A 27,968-nucleotide genomic window follows, 5' to 3' on the forward strand; every position below is an offset into this window, starting at 1 on the left:
AAAATTTTGTCAAAATTTCATTTCTATAGGAAATTTTGTCAAAATTTCATTTCTATAGGAAATTTTGTCAAAATTTCATTTCCATAAAAAATTTTGTCAAAATTCTAATTCTTGTCAAAATTTTATTTCTATAAAAATTGTTCACAAAACTTTATTTCTATAGAAAATTTTGTCAAAATTTTATTTTTAGAGGAAGGTTATATCAAACTTTTCTTTTTATAGGAAATTTTGTCAAAATTCTATTTCTCTAGAAAATTTTGTCAAAATCTATTTCTATAGAAAATTTTGTCAAAACTTTATTTCTATAAAATTTTTTTGCAAAATTTTATTTCTATAGAAAATTTTCTGATAATGTTATTTCCAGAGAAAATTTTGTCAAAATTCAATTTCTATAGAAAATGTTGTCAGAATGTTATTTCTATAGGAAATTTTGTCAAAATTGTATTTCTATAGAAAATTTTATCAAAATTATATTTCTAGAAAATTTTGTAAACGTTTTATTTCTATAAAATTTTTTTGCAAAATTTTATTTCAATAGAAAATTTTCTGAAAATGTTATTTCCATAGAAAATTTTGTCAGAATTTTATTTCTATAGGAAATTTTGTCAAAATTTTATTTCTATAGAAAATTTTGTCAGAATTTTATTTCTATAGAAAATTTAGTCAAAATTCAATTTCTATAGAAAATTTTTCAAAATTTTATTTCTATACAAAATTTTGTCAAAATTTTATTTCTATAGGAAATTTAGTCAAAACTTTATTTCTATGGAAAATTTTGTCAAAATTTTATTTCTAGAGGAAAATTATGTCAAAATTTCATTTCTATAGGAAATTTTGTCAAAATTTCATTTCCATAGAAAATTTTGTCAAAATTTCATTTCCATACAAAATTTTGTCAAAGTTCTAATTCTTGTCTAAATTTTATTTCTATAAAAATTTTTCACAAAACTTTATTTCTATAGAAAATTTTGTCAAAATTTTATTTCTAGAGGAAAGTTATATCAATCTTTTCTTTTTATAGAAAATTTTGTCAAAATTCTATTTCCCTAGAAAACTTTGTCAAAATCTATTTCTATAGAAAATTTTGTCAAAATTTTATTTCTACAAAATTTTATTTCTATAGAAAATTTTCTGATAATGTTATTTCCAGAGAAAATTTTGTCAAAATTCAATTTCTATAGAAAATTTTGTCAGAATTTTATTTCTATAGGAAATTTTGTCAAAATTGTATTTCTATTGAAAATTTTATCAAAATTATATTTCTAGAAAATTTTGTAAAAGTTTTATTTCTATAAAATTTTTTTTCAAAATTTTATTTCTATAGAAAATTTTCTGAAAATGTTATTTCCATAGAAAATTTTGTCAGAATTTTATTTCTATAGGAAATTTTGTCAAAATTTTATTTCTATAGAAAATTTTGTCAGAATTTTATTTCTGTAGAAAATTTTGTCAAAATTTTATTTCTATAGAATATTTTTTTAAAATTATGTCAAATTTTTTTTATAGAAAATAAACTGTCATTATAATTTTTTTTTTCAGCATTATTCAGTTTTTTTTTTCAAGCTTCATGAAAATTTCTTAAACTTTGAATTCTTAAGTGAATTTTAACAAATATAGCAATTGATACACGGTATCGACTGTTACATTACGTTTCATTGTTTGGGAGCCACCGTGGTGCAATGGTTAGCATGCCCGCCTTGTATACACAAAGTCGTGGGTTCGATTCCTGCTTCGACCGAACACCAAAAAGTTTTTCAGCGGTGGATTATCCCACCTCAGTAATGCTGGTGACATTTCTGAGGGTTTTAAAGCTTCTCTAAGTGGTTTCACTGCAATGTGGAACGCCGTTCGGACTCGGCTATAAAAAGGAGGTCCCTTGTCATTGGGCTTAACATGGAATCGGGCAGCACTCAGTGATAAGAGAGAAGTTCACCAATGTGGTATCACAATGGACTGAATAGTCTAAGTGAGCCTGATACATCGGGCTGCCACCTAACCTTACCTAACCTAACCTAACCTTCATTGTTTACTATATGACATTGTTACAATCTCTCATTTATGTGTGCTTTTCACTTTTCAAAATATTTAAAATTTAGGACTTTCCCTTCTACAAATATCTAAAAAAGGATGAGATATATTATTAAAATAAATATAGAAATTGATATTTAAAAAACCACAGCTACGTTGAGGGGTCATAACCTCTGTCGATCAATAAAAGAATCTATGATTGGTGTGTGCGAAATAAAATAGGTAACACAAGCACATTGATTTCAAGATTTGATTGCGGAAATGTTTTTTTATGCTAAAAATAATAAAGTCATTAATATATATTTTCAGAAATTTATTTTTCACATATTATTTCATGCTATTCTGGATTTAGGTAGACAACTTGTACATATTTATTTATTCCCTTATTACATAATGCCATATTCTCTTCTATCTGCCGCATTATTACGCCAATAAATTCCATAAATTATTGATTACTATCTACCCTATCAAAACGAGCGAACATATAGACATTAACATAAACTAATTACAGTTATAATTTAGATTGAAGGGGGTACGAAATGAAATCTATGAAATTGGAAACTTTCACAGAGCACATAGCTTTATGGAGATGGAAACCTCACAAAAGATTTTTCCACTATTCATGGTCGATTTTTCAGACCGTAACATCATGACATGATCATATGAAATGTGTATGGTATATATGTACTACGTGCTTTTGAATATATGCTGCTTTGACTATGGTGTATTATGTTCATTTGTTCTTTTACAAAAGTGTGACCAATGTGTGTGCAAGCATTGATGATGACGATCATCATCACAAGAATCACAATTAGATCACAACACATGACTTCAACTCAATTGACCGAATCGAACCGACCAGCAGTATAGAATGATAATGGCGATGGTAATGCCAATGGTTCTGGTAACAATAGGAGATTTTTTTTATGGCTATAGTTGCAGCCTAGATAATAGAGTGGGTTGAGGTCTTAGGCATTTCGAAAGTATATTTCAAATGACATTGTTCGGAAACAAACAAAGCGATAAATTCCTAAAGCCCTCTTAATAATTTGATTATCAATATCTATGGTATTGTTCACTTATATGGCTTTATTTAAAAAATACAAATTAAATGCAAATTTAAATTCAAAGTATTTTTTCTCTTTGTGTATGATTTCCATTGAGTATTAAATTCAAAAATTTTTTTAAATTTCAATATTATGTATATTTTTTTTAATTTTCGTTTATTTGTATAAGAAACTGTGAAAAAAAAGTAGAGCATTAATTTTTTGAATTAAAAAGCGAAATATAATCGATTTTTCAATCAATATTAGAATTGATGTAGCAAAAATAAAATATACATTGAATTCATGTATCTGTTCTAAGCCGCTAATATTTGTTCCTAATGTTGTGTGCATTAGACTGTGACACTTTTTGGTAATAATTGTTTATTACTTCTACTTCTTAAACACATTTGTTTTAAAATATCATAAGGACGATTTTAATTCTATGGAGTATGGAATTTTAGAGAAATTTTCTAAACGTAATATGTCTGTGACCATTCCAAATCGTTATACGAATTGATTTTCGAAAACCAGTACTAGCCATAAGTTAAGATATGTTTCATCTGTTATTAACATCAATTGCCAATGATGTGTGCATCAAACTTTTAACAAATTCCAAAACTTTTAAAAATTTTCAATAACAAATTAATCAAATTCCATATATTTGCAAAATTTAAATTATTATACGAATTGGTTTGAAAAAATTTTTCTCTTCTATAGGTTTCAATATAATCTATCTATTATCTATACTCTTTTGAAGTGCTATAAGCAGTGCACTTTAAAAAATTTCTGAGTTTTACAAAGTCCTGGCCAATATTTAACATTTCAAATTTCTACAAAAAAAAAATGATTTGTCAATTACTTGCATTTTTAATAATTTCAGGAATTGATATAGAAAATCCTGTTAATACATAAAAATTTCATATCTATTATCTATCACTGCCATATGTTTGTAGTGTTGTGTGCAGTATATTATTACCAGTTTTTTACAACTTCCTGCAAATTGCTCAATTCGGAAATTATGTGCTTCTTAAATTATTGTGAGAATTGTTATAGAAAATATTATAATTATATACAATTTTCACATCGGTTATCTATCATTACCATATACATTCAATGATGTGCGCAGTACCCTTCGAAAAATTTGCAACATTTTGTATTGATACCTATAATAAAAGAGAGAGAAAGTGAAACATCTTTTGACATACGATACGCCCTAATATATCAGAAAGCTGATAATTCTATTGGGTTTAATGTCTTTTATCTGTAATCTTTATATATCTTTCTGATGTGTACATTAACTTCATATAAACAATTCATTTTTTTATCGTTCAGGACATTTCATTTTACCATTTCAAATTTCTACAAAAAAAAATTGATTAGTCAATTACTTGCATTTTTAATAATTTTAGGAATTGATATAGAAAATCCTGTTAATACATAAAAATGTCATATCTATTATCTATCACTGCCATATGTTTGTAGTGTTGTGTGCAGTATATTATTACCAGTTTTTTACAATTTCCTGCAAATTGCTCAATTCGGAAATTATGTGCCTCTTAAATCATTGTGAGAATTGTTATAGAAAATATTATAATTATATAAAATTTTCACATCTGTTATCTATCATTGCCATATACTTGCAATTATGTGTGCAATACACTATGAAAAATTTGCAACATTTTGTATTGATACCTATAATAAAAGAGATAGAGAGAGAAAGTTAAACATCTTTTGGCATAATATACTCCCTAATATATCAAAAAAATCGGACAATTATATTTAGTTTTCAGAAGTGTTTATTAACTTCATAGACTGGAATACACTAAGAAAAACCAAACAATTCATTACATTTCGTTCAGGACAAATCATAAAATAACTATTAGGGAATTATTGACAATAATAAAATATTTGACCGATAAGAAATAGGTGATAAAAAGTTATTACCTTTTTTCTAATTTATTTCTTATGATTTTATTTTAGTTCAAAAAATTATTGCATTTTTTTAACAAATATAACAATTGATGCAGGGAAACCCACTACTACATTACCTTTCATTGCCTATAATATTATTATTGACCGATAAGAAATAGGTGATAAAAAGTTATTACGTTTTTTCTAATTTATTTCTTCATTAGTATTCTAGTTTTTTTAGTTCAAACAAATTATTGCATTTTTTTAACAAATATATCAATTAATACAGGCAAAGTGACTACTACATTACATTTCATTGCCTATTTTATTGCCTTGAAATAAACTCCCATTAATGTGTGCAGCTCACTTTTCAAAATATTTAAAATTTAGGACTTTTGCTTCTACAAATATTTAAAAGTATATAAGTATAGTATCAAACCAAATATTGGAATTGATATTTAAAAAACAATAGCTACAATGAGGGGTCATGCACTCTATCGATCAATAAAAGAATCTATGATCGGTGTGTGCAAGATAAAATAGGTAGCACAAGGACATTGATTTCAAGATTTGATTGCAGGTATGTTAGTGCTTCTTCTGAAGAACTAAAACTCTATACTTTTTTTTAGTTCTACACTGAATCATTCTTTACTCTTTTATTGTTTGATATGACCTATGAGGGAATTAAGGAAATTGGGATCTAAAAAACTCTACATATTTTTAGATCTATGCTGAAGTGTCTTTGCTCTTCTATAGTTAGAGTATTCCTATTTGACAGATTTGGTAATACAAACTATATTTTTTATTTATGATTATCAAAATGTTAAAATTTGTTAGGCATTCTTTTAATAAAAACGTTAGTATAGTATGTAGCGTATGCATGTTGTTTTCCAAATTCCAAGAGAAGAAAATAATTTAATGACATTCCTTAACAAAACAAAAAACTCAAGTATGGCTCTAATACTACTCATCTCATATCAATCCATGAACTATTTTTGCCTCATATCTCACGAAAAAATATACATAATTATAAATAACTACAAACTCTATTAAAATCTGCATATAAGTTTATACCTACGCCCCCACCACCCAACACAATCTCTCTAATGATGACACTTTCAAATTGTGGCTTATATGAAACTTTGGAAGAGAAAACAAACTATGCCATGAAGTTGGGGGGCGCTGGAACAAATAAATCAAATTAGAATGGCCTGACATGGTTGGCATAAAATGAGATGGCTTAGATGAAGTTAAAGTCACTGAACATATTGCGTTATTTTCCAAACAACCTATTATTAAAAAGGGGGAAAGCAAAATAATAAAAAAGGGGGAAATGGAAACGGTTTATTGGATGCAAGTGATGATGATGAAGTTGATCTCCACCAAAGTCCAATGATCAAATTACATGAGGAAAACAACTGCTATCACACCTAATTAAATGTGAAGAAATTAAAGCACTTCTACATCACCCTTTCAATGACATTCACACATTCATCGAACCAAAGCAGAAGGCGCTTGAACCCAGGGATGGAAAATACACTTTTTATGAAACTACAAAAACTGTTTTTTTAAGCGAAAAAGTACTTTCACTAAATTTCAACAAAAATTCCATTGGAAGATTACTGTCAAGAGCTCCCTTTAAAGAAAATAAAATTTTGTTTGTCAACTTCCCAATTTTAATTTTTTTGTGGTTGAATATCCGCTTACAAAAATTTTGACAAAATTTTCTATAGAAATAAAATGTTGACAAAAATTTCTGTAGAAATAAAATTTTGACAAAAATTTATATAGAAATAACATGTTGATAAAAATGTCTATAGAAATAACATTTTGATAAAAATATGTCTATAGAAATAAAATGTAGACACAATTTTCTAGAGAAATAAAATTTTGACAAAATTTTCATCTGACATAACATTTTGACAAAATTTTCTATAAAAATAAAATGTTGACAAAATTTTCTATACAAATAAAATGTTGACAAAATTTTCTATTGAAATAAAATGTTGACAAATTTTTCTATAGAAATAAAATTTTGACAAAATTTTCATCTGAAATAAAATTTTGACAAAATTTTCTATAAAAATAAAATTTTGACAAAATTTTTTATAAAAATAAAATTTTGACAAAATTTTCTATAGAAATAAAATTTTGACAAATTTTTCTACGGAAATACAATAATGGGAAAATTTTCTATAGAAATAAAATTTTGACAAAATTTTCTATAAAAATAAAATTTTGCCATAATTTTCTATAGAAACAAATTTTGACAAAATTTTCAACATAGAAATACAATTTTGACAAAATCTTCTATAGAAATAAAATTTTGACAAAATTTTCTATAGAAAAAAAATTTTGACAAAATGTACTAAAGAAATAAAATTTTGACAAAATTTTCTATAGAAATAAAATTTTGACAAAATTTTTCTAAAGAAATAAAATTTTGACAAAATTTTCTATAGAAATAAAATTTTGACAAAATTTTTCTAAAGAAATAAAATTTTGAAAAAAATTTTTATAGAAATAAAATTTTGAAAAAAATTTTTATAGAAATAAGATTTTGACAAAATTTTCTATAGAAATAAAGTTTTGACAAAATTTTCTATAGACATAGATTAGGTTAGGTGGCAGCCCGATGTATCAGGCTCACTTAGACTATTCAGTCCATTGTGATACCACATTGGTGAACTTCTCTCTTCTCTCTGCCCGATTCCATGTTAAGCTCAATGACAAGGGACGTCCTTTTTATAGCCGAGTCCGAACGGCGTTCCACATTGCAGTGAAACCACGTAGAGAAGCTTTGAAACCTTCAAAAATGTCACCAGCATTACTGAGGTGGGATAATCCACCGCTGAAAAACTTTTTGGTGTTCGGTCGAAGCAGGAATCGAACCCACGACCTTGTGTATGCAAGGCGAGCATGCTAACCAATCACCACGGTGGTGAAATACAATTTTGACAAAATACAAATAAAATTTTCCATCGAAAAAATTGACAAAACTTTCTATAGAAAAAAATTTTCCAATAAAAAAAATGTGATAAAATTTTCTATAGAAAAATTTAGACAAAATTTTCTATAGAAAAACATTTGGCGACATTTTCTACAGAAATAATATTTTGACAAAATTTTCTATAGAAGTAAAATTTTGAAAAATTTTCTATAGAAGTAAAATTTTGAAAAATTTTCTATAGAAGTAAAATTTTGAAAAAATTTTCCATAGAAATCATCTGAAATAAAATTTTGAACAAAATTTCTTATAGAAATAAAATTTTGACAAATTTTTCCATAGAAATGAAATTTTGACAAAATTTTCTATAGAAATAAAATTTTGACAAAATTTTTTATAGAAATAAAATTTTGACAAAATTTTCTATAGAAATAAAATGTTGACAACATTTTCTATAGAAATAAAATTTTGACAAAATTTTCTATAGAAATAAAGTTTTGACAAAATTTTCTAGAGATATGAAATTTTGACAAAATTTTCTATAGAAAGAAAATATTGACGACATTTTCTATAGAAATAAAATTTTTACAAAATTTTCTATAGAAACGAAATTTTGACAAAATTTTCTATAGACATAGGTTAGGTTAGGTTAGGTGGAAGCCCGATGTATCAGGTTCACTTAGACTATTCAGTCCATTGTGATACCACATTGGTGAACATTTCTCCTTTCACTGACTGCTGCCCGATTCCATGTTAAGCACCGCTGAAAAACTTTTTGGTGTTCGGTCGAAGCAGGAATCGAACCCACGACCTTGTGTATGCAAGGTGGGCATGCTAACCATTGCACCACGGTGGTGAAATAAAATTTTTACAAAATTTTCCATCGAAAAAAATTTGACAAAATTTTCTATAGAAAAAATTTTGACAAAATTTTCTATAGAAAAACATGTGACAACATTTTCTACAGAAATAATATTTCGATAAAATTTTCTATAGAAGTAAAATTTTGAAAAAATTTTCTATAGAAATAAAATTTTGACAAGATTTTCTATAGAAATATAATTTTTACATAATTTTCATCTGAAATAACATTGTGACAAAAATTTCCATAGACATAAAATTTTGACAAAATTTTCTATAAAAATAAAATTTTGGCAAAATTTTCTACACAAATAAAATTTTGGCAAAATTTTCTACAGAAATAAAATTTTGACAAAATTTTCTATAGAAATAAAATTTTGACAAAATTTTCTATAGAAATAAAATTTTGACAAAATTTTCTATAGAAATAAAATTTTGACAAACTACAAATAAAATTTTGACAAAATAATCTAGAAAAAATTAACAAAACTTTCTATAGAAACAAAATTTTCCGTTAAAAAAAAATCTATAGAAATAAAGTTGTGACAAAATTTTCTTAGTAATAAAATTTTAATAACATTTTCTATCAATATAAAATTCTGACAAAATGTTCTATAGAAATAAAATTTTGACAAAATTTTCTATAGAAATAAAATTTTGACAAAGTTTTCTATAGAAATAAAATTTGGACAAAATTTTCTATAGAAATAAAATTTTGACAAAATTTTCTATAGAAATAAAATTTTGACAAAATTTTCTATAGAAATAAAATTTTGGCAAAGTTTTCTATAGAAATAAAATTTTGACAAAATTTTCTATAGAAATAAAATTTTGTCAAATTTTCTATAGAAATAAAATTTTGTCAAATTTTCTATAGAAATAAAATTTTGACAAAATTATCTAAAGTTTTTTTTTTTTCGATTAAAATATTCTTGAAAGTCAATAAAATCGTGTTTTTGACTATGGCTTTTACAAAATCGAAATTTTCTTCCCGCATGAACTTGTGTTTTGCCAAATGTGTAAAAGACTATTAACAAATAAGTTTGTTAAAGCCTTTTTCAAAATATTAAAATATTTTGTCAAAACTATTGTACCATAAATCTGATATCGCCTCAAAAATGTCTACACAAAAAAGGTACCAAATCATTCGCTGGGGTACAACGGTACTGAAAAAGTACTATAGTACTGCATTTTCCATCCCTGCTTCAACAATCTTGTAGCTCTCTCTCTCACTCACTTCACAATGTCAAGATCTTAAGGGGTATGGTGGAGATAGTGATTGTGAAGTTAACTTTTTAAAGTGGCAATGGGAAATGAAAGGAAATAGCCTCATCCTCCTCTTCCAATTTTTGTTTTATTTTTCTTAAACCCACTCCACAAAAATTCCTAGTAATTTTCGTATGGTTTCGATTTCATCGAATCCAAGTGCATCGAATTTTGTATTGAAAGTGATTCGATTTGATTCGATTCTCCAAACTGATCATTAAAGTGTAGCAATAAAATAAAAGAAAAAAAAACTCCAATAGGAAGAACGGACAGGACAGACAGACGTGAAACACTTGCTCGATAAGCTCGATATATGATACAACAATCATTAGTGATGGAGTTTTTTTTTTTTTTGTATATATAAAAACAGGGGGAATCTTGAAATACAAAATCACAAAATTAAGCATATTATTAACATAATAATAATCATGATGATAGTGATCCCAGCCAGAGTGTGATCATCGTTAAAACAATGCCAACGATTGTGTTGAAGCTAAATTGACAACAACTCTCAAATTGACAAACAAAAGTGGAAAGATTGGAAAACGAGCTAAATTGGTGGATTGGTGGAGTCATTGAACCCTCATAGACATAGGCGCAAACACATCATCGTCATCATCATCAGCGTTACTATCATCTACCATCTGCCATCTATGGAGTTTGGTTCCAAAAAAGCTCTTGTTCGCTGTTGTCTCTATAAAATCATCATCTCAATGAAGTGCACCAGCACCACCACCACGGTTTTAACTACAGAGATGTCAGCTAAAGACCATTATAAGTGGTGTTGCTGCCTTTATAAGAAAAACAAAAACCAATGATATTGTCAATATGCTGATCATAGATCTCATGTTTAACCAAAACTAAAAAAAAAACACCACCTAGTCTACCATAGATCGATCCATCCAACCATATCATTATAGCCAAAGCGTTAACATTTTTGCAAGTTTGACAAAATATGCCATTATAATGATGTTTGTTCAGAGCATTCCATTATCCTCTGGAGGGGGCCAGTCATCTGATGCAATGTGGCTAACGATCTGGTTTGCCAGAGTGCCAAGTGCAAGTCTCAATAACAACGACGATGTTTACAAAACTAATCTAAGGTAGCTAGCAAATGGAATGTGACGAGGGTTTTTAGGAAGCCATTGGAGATCGCTTTACACAGTTAGCAAGGTGTCAATTGATTAAGAAGAAACTACAAGTCTCTCAAAGAATTTTGTTACCATTTCTTTTCTAAAGTAAAAGCTAAACTGTTAAATATTTCAACAACAAAAAAATCCCATAGAAATATTCAATTAGAATTTATTAACACCCTGTGCCTACTTACACTGTCTCGTAACATTCTTTGAATAAACAAAAAAACATCCTAAGAATATCGCCAGAAAAATTGAATATCGTATAGTACACAGAAAAAAAAACAAATTTATTTTAATTAATATTGAAATTGAAATATGTAGTTTCAATCACCCATGGCTATTAAAAAAATAATTTATGGATTAAATTTTTTATTTATTTATTAATTATTTTGTTTTTTTTTTGATTAATTATTATTTTTTTAATATTTAATTTCAATTCAAAATGTATCATTAAAATTAAATGTGTGTGAAAATAAATTCGAATTTTGCAGCAAAAACTTAGCCGAGCCACAAACCATCACTTTAAATACGAATTTACTTTTTTAAATTCTTGAATTTTTAATATTTGGCTTGTATTGGCACAGTGGGCTCCGTTGTAAAAATTTGTTGAAAAGGTATTTTCCAATTTATGCTTTTCACAAATACTTTTCTAATGAAGACTTTTGTGCGCGTGCTGAGCTGAGCTCAAGCCCTTTCCAATGAACCTAGTCTCCATACCGCCCGCGGCTTAGTTTTGGCACAGTGGGACCGTTGTAAAAATTTGAGGAAAATTTTATTTTCAAATTTGCGCTTTTCACAAATACTTTTCTAATGAAGACTTTTATGATTATGGAAGCTGAGCTCAAACCCTTTCCAATGAACATAAACTCTATACCGCACGCGGCTTAGTTTTGGCATAGTGGGCTCCATTGTAAAAATTTGTTGAGAAAGTATTTTCCAACATGCGCTTTTCACAAATACTTTTCTAATGAAGACTTTTGTGGGTATGAAAGCTGAACCTAGTCTCTATAACGCACGCGGCTTAGTTTTTGGATAATAAGCCAAATACTAAAAATCCAAATTTGAATTTGAAATCCTAAATTCGAAGTTGAAAAATATTTTTGGCGTTGGTTTGTGTCTCGGCTAAGTTTTTGCTGCAAATTTCAAATTCGTATTTATCTTCACACACATTAAAATTAAGCCATCGTAACAAATTCGTAACTATAAGGAAATTTTTCGTTATTATAACGAATTTTCTGTTAAACAATGACACAATTCGTACCATTAACGAAAATTTTCTTTATCTTTATGAAAACATTTCGTGGGCTTAATTTTAATGAAATTTACTTTTATGCTACAATTTTGACAAAATTTTCTATAGGAATAAAATTTTAACAAAATTTTCTATAAACATACCATTTTGACAAAATTTTTCATAGAATTTTTTCTATAAACATACAATTTTGACAAAATTCTCTATAGATATACAATTTTGACAAAATTTTCTACAGAAATAAAATTTTGACAAAATTCTCTATAGAAATAGAATTTTGACAAAATTTTCTATAGAAATAAAATTTTGACAAAATTTTCTATAGAAATAAAATTTTGGCAAAATTTTCTATAGAAATAAAATTTTGGCAAAATTCTCTATAGAAATAGAATTTTGACAAAATTTTTCATAGAAATAAAATTTTGACAAAATTTTCTATAGAAATAAAATTTTGTAAAAAAGTTGTATGGAAATAAAATTTTGACAAAATTTTCTATAGAAATAAAATTTTGCCAAAATTTTATTTGACAAAATATTATATGGAAATAAAATTTTTCCAAAATTTCCTATAGAAAAAAACTTTATCAAAATTTTCATGGAAAAAAATTTACCAAAATTTTCTATAGAAATAAATTTTTTACAAAATTTTCTATAGAAAGAAAATTTTAACAAATTTTCTATAGAAATAAAATTTTGGCAAAATTTTCTATAGAAATTCTCTATAGATATAAAATTTTGACAAAATTTTCTATAGAAATAAAATTTTGACAAAATTCTCTATAGAAATAGAATTTTGACAAAATTTTCTATAGAAATAAAATAAAATTTTGTTAAAGTTTGCTATTGAAATAAAATTTTGACAAAATTTTCTATAGAAATAAAATTTTAACAAAATTTTCTATAAACATACAATTTTGACAAAATTCTCTATAGATATAAAATGTTGACAATATTTTCTACAGAAATAAAATTTTGGCAAAATTCTCTATAGAAATAGAATTTTGACAAAATTTTCTATAGAAATAAAATTTTGACAAAATTTTCTATAGAAATAAAATTGTGGCAAAATTCTCTATAGAAATAGAATTTTGACAAAATTTTTCATAGAAATAAAATTTTGACAAAATTTTCTATAGAAAAAAAAATTTTGTAAAAAAGTTGTTATTTCCATACAACTTTTTGACAAAATTTTCTATAGAAATAAAATTTTGACAAAATTTTATTTGACAAAATATTCTATGGAAATAAAATTTTACCAAAATTTCCTATAGAAAAAAACTTTACCAAAATGTTCATGGAAAAAAATTTACCAAAAATTTCTATAGAAATACATTTTTTACAAAATTTTCTATAGAAATTAAATTTTGACAAAATTTTTTATAAAAATAAAATTTAGACAAAAGTTTCTATAGAAGTTAATTTTGACAAAATTTTCTATAGAAATTAAATTTTGACAAAATTTTCTATATAAATAAAATTTTGAAAAAATTTTCTATAGAAATAAAATTTTGACAAAATTCTCTATAGATATAAAATTTTGACAAAATTTTCTACAGAAATAAAATTTTGACAAAATTCTCTATAGAAATAAAATTTTGACAAAATATACTATGGAAAAAAAATTTTACCAAAATTTCTTATAGAAAAAAACTTTACCAAAATTTTCATGGAAAAAAATGTACCAAAATTTTCTATAGAAATAATTTTTTTACGAAATTTTCTATAGAAATAAAATTTTAACAAATTTTCTATAGAAATAAAATTTTGGCAAAATTTTCTATAGAAGTTCTCTATAGATATAAAATTTTGACAAAATTTTCTATAGAAATAAAATGTTGACAAAATTTTCTATAGAAGTAAATTTTGACAAAATTTTCTATAGAAATTAAATTTTGACAAAATTTTCTATAGAAATAAAATTTAGACAAAATTTTCGATAGAAGTAAATTTTGACAAAATTTTTTATAGAAATAATATTTTGAAAAAATTTTGTATGGAAATAAAATTTTGACAAAATTTTGTATGGAAATAAAATTTTGACTAAATATTCTATGGAAATAAAATGTTATCAAAATTTTCTATAGAAAAAAAATTAGACAAATTTTTCTTTAGAAAGAAAATTTTGATAAAATTTTCTATAGAAATAAAATTTTGACAAAATTTTCTATAGGCATAAAATTTTGACAAAATATTCTATTAAAATAAAATTTTACCAAAATTTTCTATAGAAAAAAATTTGATAAAATTTTCTATAGAAATAAAATTTTGATAAATTTTCTATAGAAATAAAATTTTGATTAAATTTCAAAAAAAAAATAAAGTTTTGATTAAATCTTCTATAGAAATAACATTTTGACAAAATTTTCTATGGAAATAAAATTTTGACAAAACGTATGGGATGAAAATTAAATTTTACGCAAAAATTTTGTTTTCTCGCCAAACGTAATATTATTGTCGAAGTATGGTACATAATGTCCGAGAAAATAACATAGTTGCGACAAACATTCACCTTCCAAAAATAACATTTTGCTCTGGGAGGTGTTCATATTCCTTCTCTGGATGCAATGAACAGATCATGGCTAATACAGAGGACATTTTTGAATTAGGTGTAAAAACGCTAAAGACTATGCTGAAAAAAACTCGCCTTTGGTATTTTTTATAAGCTAAGTTGTTATCGCTCCGCCCCCGTTTAGTTTCTTAGCTCTTATTACTACCATGGGTATATGTTTGAATTAAAAAAATAAAAATTCAAACTAATCTTCTTTCAACTCTCTTCTACTGATTCCCAATAAAAAAACTAAAAAAATGCTTCTAAAATTGCCCTCTGCAACGGATGTCAGTTTCATATTTTAGCATTTCCGTGTTTGACCACCTGTTGTGTCCCTTCGATATGGTATTTCTTCCTCTCTCTTTTCTCTTTGGTTTTGATGATTCACGCATGATTGCTTTTCAGATCCGGTGGTGATGGTGGTCTAATCAATTATTAAGGGCTTTCCAAATCCCCCAACGGGTGATCTGCGATCCAAAGACTCTCAGCTACACTTTCATTAATTTACTCAAGAATGACCTTCCAAAGCCGAAGCGAAGGTGGTGATTGTGGTTATGTGTAATGTTTCCACAAAATAAGAAATTTAACCCTTCATATATCACCAAATGGTCACAAATTCCAAAGTGACGATTACACTGGTGATGATATGATGATGCCAAGAGTAAGATGATCTGAAAGCGTCACACACACTCACAATGGCATAAACAAAGAAGTAAAAAAAATGATATTGACTCCAATACTCCATCAATCAAGACCAGGAGTGAAGGAGGTGGTGATGGTGGAATTTCAAATATTTCCACACATACTGGAGATCAACATCAGAGCTAAGCGACGATTGTAAAGGCCTGTTCCCTACTACGTATATCGCATATGATATTATTACGGTCTGCTATGATGCGTTACTTGTATATCCATCCAACCTAACAATCCATCCATCCGTCCGTTAGTTTGTTTTTTTTTTATTATTTTGTAATTCAATCTGTTTTGCGAAAATTTTCATGTGGCATTTGCGCATAATTTTCACTGCACAACTCAACAAACGACAGCAAAACCTGGTAAAATTCAATGTGCTGCTTTTGTTGTTACTGAACAACAACAACAAGAAGACCATTTGTTGCTTCTCTCATGGCAAACTTGAGTGGATGGAAGGTTTGTCATGTTAAGCAGATGATTTTTTGTGAGTATTTTCTCGGTTTTAAGCCAGAGCAAAATCCATTCAATAACATCAGAGAACATATCCACATTTCAAGAGAAGACTTATCAGACGCATATACAAATGTTGGAGGGGAGGGAGAGGGAGGAGAAATGGTTGAACGATAGGACTGACAAACGGACCAGCCGACGACAACACCAACCAGATACACACCTTCACAAATTTGTTTTCAAACATGGAATACCTTTATTGCGTTCGCAACAACAACCCAAAACTCATTGTATGCAAGATACTCTACTCAGATCCACTGAACTGAAAAGTAAAGAGCTCAGTATCATAAATAGGGATGCCATAAATAGGGAGGAAATCGCAGAGTTTTCGTAGAAGATCTTATCAAAAACTACCAAAAAAATATTATATTGCAGAAATTTACTTCTTCAGAAAGTTTTGTTCAAAATTTATTTTTACAGAATATTTTGTCAAAATGTTTTTCTTTTGGGAAATTTTGTCAACATTTTATGTCTACAGAAAATGTTGTCAAAATTTTATTTCTATAGAAAATTTTGTCAAATTTTATTTCGGTAGAAACTTTTATCAAAATTTTATTTCGGTAGAAATTTTTTTCAAAATTTTATTTCGGTAGAAATTTTTGTCAAAATTTTATTTTTATAGAAAATTTTGTCAAAATTTTATTTCTATAGAAAAATTTGTGAAAATTTTATTTTTGTAGAAACTTTTATCAAAATTTTATTTCTATAGAAAATTTTTTCAAATTTTATTTCGGTAGAAAATTTTGCCAAATTTCATTTCGATAAAAATAATATTTTGCAAAAATTTATTTCTTCATAAAGTTTGGTCAAAAATTTACTTCTACAGAATATTTTGTCAAAATGTTTTTTTTTTTTTTTGGGAAATTTTGTCAAAATTTTATTTAAGTTCTTGTCAACATTTTATTTCTATAGAAAAACTTGTCAAAATTTTATTTCTATAGAAAATGTTGTCAAAATTTTATATCTATAGAAAATTTTGTCAAAATTTTATTTCTATAGAAAAATTTGTCAAAATTTTATTTCTATAGAAAATTTTGGCAAAATTTTATTTCTACAGAAAATTTTGTCAAAATTTTATTTTGGTAGAAAATTTTGCCAAGATTTTATTTCTATAGAAAATTTTGTCACAGTTTTATTTCGGTAGAAAATTTTGTCAATATTTTATTTCTATAGAAAATTTTTTCAAATTTTATTTCGGTAGAAAATTTTGCCAAATTTTATTTCGATAGAAACTTTTGTCAAAATTTTATTTCTGTAGAAAATTTTCTCCAAATTTTATTTCTTTAGAAAATTTTGTCAAAATTTTATTTAATTTATTGTCAACATTTTATTTCTATAGAAAAATTTTTAAAAATTTTATTTCTATAGAAAATGTTGTCAACATTTTGTTTCGGTAGAAACTTTAGTCAAAATTTTATATGTATTGAAAATTTTGTCCAAATTTTATTTCTATAGAAAAATTTGTCAAAATTTTATTTCTATAGAAAATTTTGTCAAAATTTTATTTCTATAGAAAATTTTGTCAAAATTTTATTTCTATAGAAAATTTTCTCAAAATCTTATTTTTATAGAAAATTTTGTCAAAATTTTATTTCTATAGAAAATTTTGTCAAAATTTTATTTCGGTAAAAAATTTAGTCAATATTTTATTTCTATAGAAAATTTTTTCAAATTTTATTTCGGTAGAAAATTTTGCCAAATTTTATTTCGATAAAAACTTTTGTCAAAATTGTATTTCTGTAGAAAATTTTCTCCAAATTTTATTTCTATAGACAATTTTGTCAAAATTTTATTTCTATAGAAAATTTTGTCAAAATTTTATTTCTATAGAAAATTTTGTCAACGTTTTATTTCTATAGAAAATTTTGTCAAAATTTTATTTAATTTCTTGTCAACATTTTATTTCTATAGAAAAATTTGTCAAAATTTTATTTCTATAGAAAATTTTTTCAAATTTTATTTCGGTAGAAAATTTTGCCAAATTTTATTTCGATAAAAACTTTTGTCAAAATTGTATTTCTGTAGAAAATTTTCTCCAAATTTTATTTCTATAGAAAATTTTGTCAAAATTTTATTTCTATAGAAAATTTTGTCAAAATTTTATTTCTATAGAAAATTTTGTCAACGTTTTATTTCTATAGAAAATTTTGTCAAAATTTTATTTAATTTCTTGTCAACATTTTATTTCTATAGAAAAATTTGTCAAAATTTTATTTCTATAGAAAATGTTGTCAAAATTTTATATCTATATAAAATTTTGTCAAAATGTCATTTCTATAGAAAAATTTGTCAAAATTTTATTTCTATAGAAAATTTTGTCAAAATTTTATTTCTATAGAAAATTTTGTCAAAATTTTATTTGGTAAAAAATTTTGCCAAAATGTTATTTCTATAGAAAATTTTGTCAAAATTTTATTTTGGTAAAAAATTTTGCCAAAATTTTATTTATATAGAAAAATTTTATTTCTATAGAAAATTTTGTCAAAATTTTATTTCTATAGAAAAATTTGTGAAAATTTTATTTTTGTAGAAAATGTTATCAAAATTTTATTTCTATAGAAAATTTTTTCAAATTTTATTTCGGTAGAAAATTTTGCCAAATTTCATTTCGATAAAAATAATATTTTGCAAAAATTTATTTCTTCATAAAGTTTGGTCAAAAATTTACCTCTACAGAATATTTTGTCGGAATGTTTTTTTTTGGGAAATTTTGTCAAAATTTTAATTAAGTTCTTGTCAACATTTTATTTCTATAGAAAAACTTGTCAAAATTTTATTTCTATAGAAAATGTTGTCAAAATTTTATATCTATAGAAAATTTTGTCAAAATTTTATTTCTATAGAAAAATTTGTCAAAATTTTATTTCTATAGAACATTTTGTCAAAATTTTATTTCTATAGAAAATTTTGTCAAAATTTTATTTCGGTAGAAACTTCTATCAAAATTTTATTTCAGTAGAAAATTTTTTTCAAAATTTTATTTCGGTAAAAAATTTTGTCAAAATTTTATTTTTATAGAAAATTTTGTCAAAATTTTATTTCTATAGAAAAATTTGTCAAAATTTTATTTCTATAGAAACTTTTGTCAAAATTTTATTTTGGTAGGAAATTTTGCCAAATTTTTATGTCTATAGAAAATTTTGCCAAATTTTATTTCGATAGAAACTTTTGCCAAAATTTTATTTCTACAGAAAATTTTGTCAAAATTTTATTTCTATAGAAAAATTTGTCAAAATTTTACTTCTATAGAAACTTTTGTCAAAATTTTATTTTGGTAGGAAATTTTGCCAAAATTTTATGTCTATAGAAAATTTTGCCAAATTTTATTTCGATAGAAACTTTTGCCAAAATTTTATTTCTACAGAAAATTTTGTCAAATTTTTATTTCTATAGAAACTTTTGCCGAAATTTTATTTCTACAGAAAATTTTGTCAAAATTTTATTTTATTAGACAATTATGCCACAATTTCATTTCTATAGAAAATATTGTCAAATTTTATTCCGGTAGAAACTTGTCAAAATTTTATTTCGATAGAAAATTTAGTCAAAATTTTATTTCTCTAGAAAATTTTCACAATATTTTATTTCTATAGAAAATTTTGTCAAAATTTTATTTCTCAAATTTTATTCAAATTTTATTTCGGTAGAAAATTTTGCCAAATTTTATTTCGATAAAAACTTTTGTCAAAATTTTATTTCTGTAGAAAATTTTCTCCAAATTTTATATTTATAGAAAATTTTGTCAACATGTTTGTTTTTATACAAAATTTTCTCAAAATTTTATTTCTATAGATAATTTTGTCAAAATTTTTTTCTATAGAAAATTTTGTCAACATTTTTAGTATTGAAACTATGCGATATCTAAATTAGACCTAAAGAGGGAATTAATCGGTCAATCAGTTTTGATTTTTTTTTTTAGATTTTGAAGTGAAACAATTGTTCTCAAAAATTGTTCCTCCCTCACACTCACATTTGGGTTAATATTCCCAAACGACATCCCTAAATCTCAAAATAAAACGAACTAAAAAAGACTATCAAGCCAACGTCCTTCACCTCTACCATTGTTGCCTTCAATCGAAAGCAATACAAGACATCCGATTCGCATACAACCGCTATGAAATGTATCCGACCTAAAACCAAAGTAGCAGATGTAACTCTCTTCCCTCACTCGTTCGCTCCTTAGAGGCCTTTGATGGTGGTCTAGTGTATACGCATTTGAATTTTTCCAACATATGTCGGTCGATCGGTTTAGTTGAACGTTGATGATTCTTCTTTGGTTATTTGCTCTTCTCCATGCGCCTAGCAATAATGCGCACTAACGCTAATGGCCCCTAAAATTTTTGCTCATTTCTTTCTTCACCTCAGTGGAAATTGCCATAAAAACAAATCCCTTCAATAACGAGCACATCTTTAAAGTTTTTTTTTTTTTCAACGTTTGGTGAAGAGGGCTAACGTGGGGGGTTTTTAGGAGGGAGCTTCCAATAAGTATTTGTGGCAAATAGCAGCAAATTTTCAAAATCGCTTTTGTTTTCTCCTTTGTTCTTCAACAACATCTTCACCGTCATCTAGTGAATGATTTAAACCAAAATGCTGCTATCCATTGCCAATCGATAATTAGAGAGATAAAAAGAGGGCAATTTTGGAGGGGTATTGCGACGAGGTGAAGGTTGATGACTTTGACTCATGCATCTTTGTATATGGACGACCTCGTCCCAAAACAGAATCCATCATCTCAGTGGGAGATAACCAGAGTCTTGACTTTCTAATGGGTGTATGGGAAATTGTATTAATATACAATATACGCTTTAAAAATGTGTTTATTAATAAACCAGAAAAGGAGGAGCCAATGAATGAATTATGTTTTTCGATTATAAGAAAAATAATGAAATATCAAATATGGAAAAATTAAAATTAAAAAAAAAAAACAAAAATGTTTACGTTACGTTATTCAGTAATTGATGAAAAGCAAGTAGTATTTAGTGTAGTTTACCCTACAAATTTCCTATAGAAATAAATTTTTGTGTAGAATAAAATTTTGACAAAATTTTCTATAGAAATAAAGTTTTGCAAGAATTTTCTATAGAAATGCAATTTTGCAAAAATTTTCTATAGAAATACAATTTTGCAAAAAGTTTCTATAGAAATAAAATTTTGACAAATTTTTCTATAGAAATAAAATTTTGACAAAGTTTTCTATTGAAATAAAATTTTGACGAGATTATCTATAGAAGGAAGCCACCGTGGTGCAATGGTTAGCATGCCCGCCTTGGATACACAAAGTCGTGGGTTCGATTCCTGCTTCGACCGAACACCAAAAAGTTTTTCAGCGGTGGATTATCCCACCTCAGTAATGCTGGTGACATTTCTGAGGATTTCAAAACTTCTCTATGTGCAATGTGGAACGCCGTTCGGACTCGGCTATAAAAAGGAGATCCCTTGTCATTGAGCTTAACATGGAATCGGGCAGCACTCAGTGATAAGAGAGAAGTTCACCAATGTGGTATCACAATGGACTGAATAGTCTAAGTGAGCCTGATACATCGGGCTGCCACATAACCTAACCTATCTATAGAAATAAAATTTTAACAACATTTTTTTTTTGACAAATTTTGAGAAAATTTTCTATAGAAATAAAATTTTGAGAAAATTTTCTGTAGAAATAAAATTTTGACAAAATTTTCTATAGAAATAAAATTTTGACAAAATTTTCTAAATTTTCTATAAAAATAAAATTTTGACAAAATTTTCTATAGTAATAAAATTTTGACAAAATTTTCTATAGTAATAAAATTTTGACAAAATTTTCCATAGAAGTAAAATTTTGCAAAAATTTTCTATAGAAATAAAATTTTGATAAAATTTTCTATGGAAATAAATTTTTGCAAAAATTTTCTATAGAAATAAAATTTTGACAAAATTTTCTATAGAAATAAAATTTTGACAAAATTTTCTACAGAAATAAAATTTTGACAAAATTTTCTATAGAAATAAAATGTTGACAAAAGTTTCTATAGAAATAAAATTTTAACAAAATTTTCTGTAGAAAAAAATTTTTTGACAAAATTTTTCTATACAAATAAAAATTTGGCAACATTTTTCTATAGAAATAAAATTTTGTAAAAATTTCCTATAGAAATAAAATTTTGTAAAAATTTTGTATAGAAATAAAATTTTTACAAATTTTTTTTTAGAAATAAAATTTTGACAAAATTATTCTATAGAAATAAAATTTTGTAAAAATTTCCTATAGAAATAAAATTTGGCAAAAATTTTCTATGGAAATAAAATTTTGCAAAAATTTTCTATGGAAATAAAATTTTGCAAAAAATTTTCTATAGACATAAAATTTTGACAAAGTTTTATATAGAAATAAAATTTAGACAAAATGTTACTAGAAATAATATTTTCTACAGAAATAAAATTTTGACAAAATTTTCTATAGAAATAGCATTTTTACAAAATTTTTATATAAAATAAAAATTTGGTAAAATTTTCTCCAAATTTTGTTTGATTAAGTTTGGCTCGAGTGGCAACCGTGGCTAAGTCACATGAACCTATCGTGAACACGAACAAATTCACACTAATTTCGATCACGATTGCGAAAATCTGGAATGCCGTTCGTAGTACTAGGCTATGAGCTGAACATCGGGCACGCTCAGTGGTAAGAGAGAAGTTCACAACTGTGGGATGGCGACTATAGATTAGATTAGGTATTAATTCTATGTCACCCATATCTATTACCTGAAGAAGTTAAAAGGATCGATGAATGAAAACCGACAAATATCTGCCCTATCAAAAAGTCACTTGCTGGCCACTACTAAATCACGATCGAGGAGGTCATCGATTCACGAAGGCTGTTTTGCAGTAAGCATACAGTAAGCGCCATACCAAAGTATACACATCGATTACCTGGAGCAGGGTAAATGAAAGGCATAGCCGTACATTGCTATATTACTCGATCGTTCACCAATGTGGTATCACAATGGACTGAATAGTCTAAGTGAGCCTGATACATCGGGCTGCCACCTAACCTAACCTACTCGATCGATGAATGAAAACCGACCCCAATTAGCAAAGAAAAATATGCGAATTAGACTTAAAACTTCTCTCTGATGAAAAAGTCACTTGCTGGCTAATACTAAAACACGATCGAGGATGTCACGAAGTCCTTTTTTTTTGCAGGAGAGAATATACAATAAGCGTCATAATAAAGTGTACATAAGAATTAAAAAAAATATATTCCTCATTCTCTTAGTTTTAAAACTATAATAATTAAGAATATGAACAAAAGGTCAATAATTAAAACAGAACAACAACTGAAATATTTTTTATGTTAGCCTTTACATTTACGATTTCATTATTTATTTATTTATTTTTTTAAGTATTTAAATCTACTAAAACCTAAAATTAAAAACTTTACACATTAAAACACTTTTCTAAGGCAAACCTTTTGTATACCTTTATTTGACGCTCACTATATAAATTCATACTAATTAAAACGTTGTAGCATCACTGGACCAAATGTATAGACTTAGAAAGGGACTATGTTAAAGAATAAATCACCACCATTTTCTATTATTGTGAGCACCCTCGATTCAAGTTCGTTAAGACATACAAAAATAAATTTGCTCTCTTACTCCATCTACATATAGTTTTTAAATACTTCTCCTCTATACTTGAATATAAGCTTAGAAAATCCTTTAAAACAAAACAAAATTCACACATATAAATACCGAATGACATTATTATCGTAATCTTATTTAATTTTATTTATGCTAACATTTCCCTAGCAAATTCATTTAAATCACTATTAAAATGCAAGCATTTCTAAATTTTATCTAAAGCGGGAAGACGAAAAAAAAAAACACAAAATGAAATTTATTTTAATACCAACTATAATTGTCACGATTTTTGGCCTGGTTATCGGTTAACTTTTTTCTTACAACAAAAAGGTGGATTGTTAGATATATTCATGACACCATCGAATGGGCTAAATCTTATGGGGGTGTGAAATAAACTAACAAAAGAAAAATTATCATAAGTTTTATAATAATAAAACAAAAAATGAAACAATTTAAATAAAAAAGAAAAACTATTATGGTCTACTATTCACCATCCTAAAATGGAGAGAATGTAGATTGTTTTTCTATTGCCTTGCCGGTGTGGTTTCATTATTGTTAATTTTATTGTTTTTTTTTTTTTGCCTTTTATTGTTATTCGCTAACATACATAACTTTTGTGCAATGACCATTTTTTGTTGTGGTTGTCTGGGAAACGACCAGGTCGTTGATAAAAAGGCCATTTAAGATTAACACATGTTCGATTCGCGCTTAAAGAAACTTAGTTTGGCCAACAAGCCCGTTTGCAAAGCCAAGCCAACAACGTGACCAAAAATGAAACAGCCAACAATTTTTTCTTTTGTTTTTTTTTTTTACTTAAATCCATACAAAGTCTTTTTATATAACAATTACGAAGCCAAGGAGCGAGAGAGAGCAAAGAGAGGATAAGTCTTAGAGCTTAAATAGAGAAGGGGGATATGTTGACAACACAATGAGAGTTTGCACACCATAACGGCAATTTTCTCCTTACAATTTTCATATAGCCAGGGATGGTGAGAATTTTTTAGGGATTTTCAATAAATCTAAGAAATATAGGGGAAATCTAAAAAAAAGAGAGCAACGGTCATAGTTTAATTAAAGAAGTGGACATGATGATATTAGAGATAGGATAGCAATTTTTCCCATATTTTTTTTCATAAGCTGGGAATACATTTCCATTTCTGAGATTTTCGGTAAAACTAAGGAAAGTAAATAGAAAACAAGTATAAACAGCAGTAAGTTCGGCCGGGCCGAATCTTAATTACCCACCACCATGAACCAATTATTAGGGTTTCCTTTGAAATTTCAGGAGGGCTTGAGGACTTGAGGACACTTCCCGATGATAAATTTAAAGATTTCACCTATGAGGACTATATCAGATTCTGGATTTAGTTCTAAATTTCAGGCAAATTGGATAAAAACTACGAATTCTATAAGCCCAAAAAGAAAAATCGGGAGATCGGTTTATATGGGGACTATACCAAAACATGGACCGCTACTCACCATTTTTGGCACACCTCTTTATGGTTCTAAAATACCTCTAGAATTTGAAATTGAGGCAAATTGGATAAAAACTACGGATTCTATAAGCCCAAGAAGTAAAGTCGGGAGATCGGTCTATATGGGGGCTATACCAAAACATGCACTGACACTCACCATTTTTGGCACACCTCTTCAAGGTTCCAAAATACCTCTAGATTTTCAATTTCGCGCAAATTGGATGAAAACTACGGTTTCTATAAGCGAAAGACCCCAAATCGGGAGGTCGGTTTATATGGGGGCTATACCAAAACATGGACCGACACTCACCATTTTTGGCACACCTCTTCAAGGTCCCAAAATATCTTTAGATTTTCAATTTCGCGCAAATTGGATGAAAACTACGGTTTCTATAAGCGAAAGACCCCAAATCGGGAGGTCGGTTTATATGGGGGCTATACCAAAACATGGACCGACACTCACCGTTTTTGGCACACCTCTTCAAGGTCCTAAAATACCTCTAGATTTTCAATTTCGCGCAAATTGGATGAAAACTACGGTTTCTATAAGCGAAAGACCCCAAATCGGGAGGTCGGTTTATATGGGGGCTATACCAAAACATGGACCGACACTCACCATTTTTGGCACACCTCTTCAAGCTCCCAAAATATCTCTAGATTTTCAATTTCGCGCAAATTGGATGAAAACTACGGTTTCTATAAGCGAAAGTCCCCAAATCGGGAGGTCGGTTTATATGGGGGCTATACCAAAACATGGCCCGATATAGCCCATCTTCGAACTTGACCTGCGCGCAGACAAAAGACGATTCTGTGCCAAATTTCAGGACGATAGCTCCATTATTGAATGCTGTAGCGTGATTACAACAGACAGCCAGACAGACGGACAGACGGACAGACGGACATGCTTATATCGTCTTAGAATTTCTCCCTGATCAAGAATATATATACTTTATATAGTCGGAAATCGATATTTCGATGCGTTACAAACGGAATGACAAACTTATTATACCCCGTCACCATTCTATGGTGGTGGGTATAAAAAGAGAAAAGAGAAAATAAGCTATGGTTTAAATAGAGAATGATGAATGTTGACAACACAAAGAGAGTATTAAGCGAATAGCAATTTTCTCCATATTTTTTTCATTTAACCAGGGATGGTGATAATTTTTGAAGAATTTTCAATAAATCTAAGAAGCATAGGAAAAATCTGAAATAAGAGAAAAAAGGGAGCAAACATCATTGTTTGATTAAAGAAGTGGATATGATGGTAACATCTTGGCAGGGAATATTTTAAAATTTCTGAGATTTTCAGTAACACTATGGAAAGTAGTATGGCAAAAACTAAAAAAGGAAGAAAATAGACGAAAAGTCTCAGCTGATATAGAGAAGGGGGAATATCGACAGCACATAGAGAGTGGAAAATTTTCCCAACATGGTCATTATTTTTGAGGAATATTTAATAAATCTAAGAAACATGTGGAAAAAATTGGCTATGATGGTAACATTATAAGAGCCAGAGTATACTTTTCGCCATATTTTCCACTTGGCTGGGAACACTTAACATTTTCTGAGATTTGCATTAAGGCTAAGGAAAGATGGGAATATAAAAAAGGAGAAATAACAAAATATGGGATAAGTCATAGCTTGAATAGAGAAGAGTGAATGTTTACAGCACAAGGCGGAGATTTTTTAGCTATTCTACGTGAGAATAATATGTCCGTATGACTCTGTTTAGGGAGGTCTCAGTACTAGAACTATAAGTATCAGCGTGGTCTCGAATGCTCATGTGAGCTGAGGTTACTCGCAAAGGTCTTATATATAGTTCCCATAACTGACGGCTCGAAGATGTCGGTGTGAGAACTCTTGACTACACTCAAAAAAAAAGTGAACCCTATATTTCTCTAAATTCTATTTCAGTTCATGGAATTATTATTTCCAGGACTTTAATAATTTTTTGGCGTACATTATTTAAATTAACTAAAACAGAGGAAAAAATTATACACAAATGAAGTATAGAGATTAACTAAATTAATGTTTTTAGTTTGATTAAACATTTAATTGTATCAATTAATTTTTTAATTGAAAGAGTTTTCAACTTTTTAATTGGAAATTTTTTGATGATTCTTTTTTCTGTGTAGCTTTTTTTCAAAGTCTTTCAAAACAAAATAAAACGTCACAAAATTCTCTGCATTTTTTTTTTTCAAACCTCATCTTTGAACAATGAAAAACTTATAAAATCACTTATTACTAAGCTTTTCTTACCTAAAAACTACAATATTTTCCATCGATTTCTGTTTATGGAAACCCTTGATTTCTAACGAAAAACCTCCTTTCGAAGGAAACTTCAAGAAAAAATCCATTTCGAAAAAAAAAATAGCCAACATGCGTTTTGAAATTGAATTAGTTAAAACGCCAAGTTTAGGCGAGAAAAATATTACAGAAAAAAAAAAAACAAAAACAAAATAAAATCCCGCGCAGACATACACATAAATCCCCCAGCCAGCTTTTCCATAGGCAAAACCAGTTAAGTGAGTTTTCTATCACTTCGCAAAAGATTCCAAACGAAAAGTGAAAATGTAAAGGAAAATTTTGTTTTTTTTTAAGATACATTTGCCTTTGTTCGCTGATGCCAACATTAACGAAACACAACAACAACAACAAAATATAATATAA

At 27.0% G+C, this 27,968-nt stretch overlaps 1 protein-coding gene across 6 annotated transcripts in view; it reads right to left on the bottom strand.

Moving 5' to 3' along the window:
- smash (smallish) overlaps window positions 1–27,968 on the bottom strand; it is a 395,735-nt gene that overhangs the window by 330,444 nt on the left and 37,323 nt on the right. The gene's annotated exons all lie outside the window — the stretch shown is intronic.

The sequence above is a fragment of the Haematobia irritans genome, chromosome 1, assembly GCF_050003625.1.
Source record: "Haematobia irritans isolate KBUSLIRL chromosome 1, ASM5000362v1, whole genome shotgun sequence".
NCBI lineage: Eukaryota > Metazoa > Arthropoda > Insecta > Diptera > Muscidae > Haematobia > Haematobia irritans.